The following is a 2,500-nucleotide window of genomic DNA, read 5'->3' on the forward strand; positions in this document are numbered from 1 at the left end:
CTCCCTCCTCCCTCCCTCCCTCCCTCCCCCCTCTCCCTCTCCCTCTCTCCTCTCTCCCTCTCTCCCTCTCTCCCTCTCTCCCTCTCTCTCTCTCTCTCTCTCTCTCTCTCTCTCACTCTCTCTCACTCTCTCTCACTCTCTCTCACTCTCTCTCACTCTCTCTCACTCTCTCTCTCTCTCTCTCTCTCTCTCTCTCTCTCTCTCTCTCTCTCTCTCTCTCTCTCTCTCTCTCTCTCTCTCTCTCTCTAACTAGTTTGTGTCTCTAAAATTATTTTCATATGTTTCAACATAAAGTACTGGCCTTAAGGGGCATCTGACACTGCGCTATAATGCATTGTAATTAATGTATAATAGTATTATAGTAGCACAGTTAAAGCTTCAAATAAAAAATAAAAAAGTGGAGTAAAGGCTGTGAATTTTGTTTGCGGAAACTTTTCATTGGAATTTTTAAAAGCTTGAGTTAATTTACATGTTATAGATAGTTCTTAAGATGCATGGAGAGCATGAGAAGAACAGCTAACAAACACAGGCCATGTGTTTATTTGATGTACATTTATCGGGGATTAGAAATAAAGAAATTATTGAAAAGTTCAGTGTTTATGAGGAAGTATGTTACACCAATACCAGTTATTCCTTTAATGTTGTAGTTATGAAGTTACTCCAATGTTGATCTTGTATTTAGATTTATTTATTGAAGGATGGTTGCTAGATTTTTTCATTACTGTACAGGTAAATAGTAGTTTCTCTTTCTCTGTTATACTAGGTTCCTTTTCTTTATAATAATCTATTCCAGGTCTGTTGAATTAAAACAAAGGAAGGAGAAAAGTTTGTGTATAAAGAGAGAGTATTATTGCTTTATGAATCGGCTAGATGTTTACAGTGTTTGCTAGAGAACTTTTTTTTGTAGCTGAAGTTAGGTGAAGGTTTGGTCCATCTTCTGTAATTCACAATTTAATTACTAATTTTCAAGATATCTGAAAACTTAAGTTTTAAATAATTCACTGTGGTAAATATAGAGCATACATATACTTTCATACTCATAATAACTATAAATATTTGAAATTTACAAAAAAGGAAAATCAGGAAGTCCCTTCTAATTAGAGGCCGAGCCTTAATTTTTTCATTATAATGTTAATAATGGCATCATGCAAATCATTTGATATTATTATCCCATTTCATAGACCCGTTGGATCTAGGTAATGTGGACATCATGCCATGAAAAGTTTAGGCCAAGGGCTGGGTGATGGAAACATTTTATCAAGGGGAAATTATTGGTGAGTGTCAGGTGATGAGGCTGTATTACCATTATTGAAAATTTGATAATAAGAAAATAAAAAAAATAATGCAATTTAACTTATTGTTACTGTTATATCAAACAGTAGAAACTACCAGGAGAAATAATATGGAGTATGCTCAATGAAAAAAGCTATTATCATCTTTATACAGTATAACAAATAACAGCTAAACAGCAAAAACATATCTGCAGAAAAAAGGCCTAATAGCATTGCGAAAAGGGACTACTAGTCTTGATATCAAGCCACACACCAGGGAGTCACCACTCAAGGAAGCTTAATGACCATATTTTGGTGTGTGTGTGCTGTGAGGCATGCAAATCCAACAGGTTAAATAATAATTGTAATTATCTACATCGGTAATTTTTGTAAATTATTATAGAAGACAGCTTGAATGTTATTTTTAAACATTCAGTGGCATTCTGCTATATAGTTGAAAATATTAAACTTGAATTAGCGAATCATTTAAACGGATATTGTATTTTATCCTTAACCTTATGCCCCTTCTGTTGATATTCATTAATATCTAGTAATGGTCTTGAGTTGTTATCTTATAGTTCTCATTGTGAATGATTGTATCTGTGATGGACTGAATGCTTTGTAATAAGTGTTTTAATGTATTTCATATACAACTTCATTGATTACTGCAATTTAAGGAGAAAGAGCAATGCAAGAACTGCAATGAAGTAGGAGAGACTTATTTGTTTAAATGTGTCTGCAAGACCTAGCATTACAGTTATAATAATAGTTGGAAATGGAGTTATTATTATTTATTTAACCCAATGCTAATGGGCATGATGTGTACGTGTATCCCATGCCCACTGTGAGTTTACTTGTTTGTTTTTACACAAAGATGGCTACACTTGTACTAAGCCACCAATGAGCCAGTTACGAGTAATGCCTGTCTCGCCTGTTTACCCTTTTCTTTGAATTTACGAAAATATTTTACGTTATCTTATCTTGCTGTTACTAATGTTTATAACATTATAGTAATTATAATGTTTATAATAAAAATAACACCATCGATATTCATAGCACTAGTAAAAAATACGTTTTTCCCACCAATTCAAATCAGGTAAGGTCTACTAACTGACTCCTTTGTGGCTAAGCACTAGCAGAGCCATCTATGTGCAGAGACATTTCACAAAAACTAAAAAAAATACAGTATTTTCCCCGTTTTTTATTCATTTTCCCCCGGGGCATTGGGT

The sequence above is a fragment of the Penaeus chinensis genome, chromosome 5, assembly GCF_019202785.1.
Source record: "Penaeus chinensis breed Huanghai No. 1 chromosome 5, ASM1920278v2, whole genome shotgun sequence".
In the NCBI taxonomy this organism is placed as follows: domain Eukaryota; kingdom Metazoa; phylum Arthropoda; class Malacostraca; order Decapoda; family Penaeidae; genus Penaeus; species Penaeus chinensis.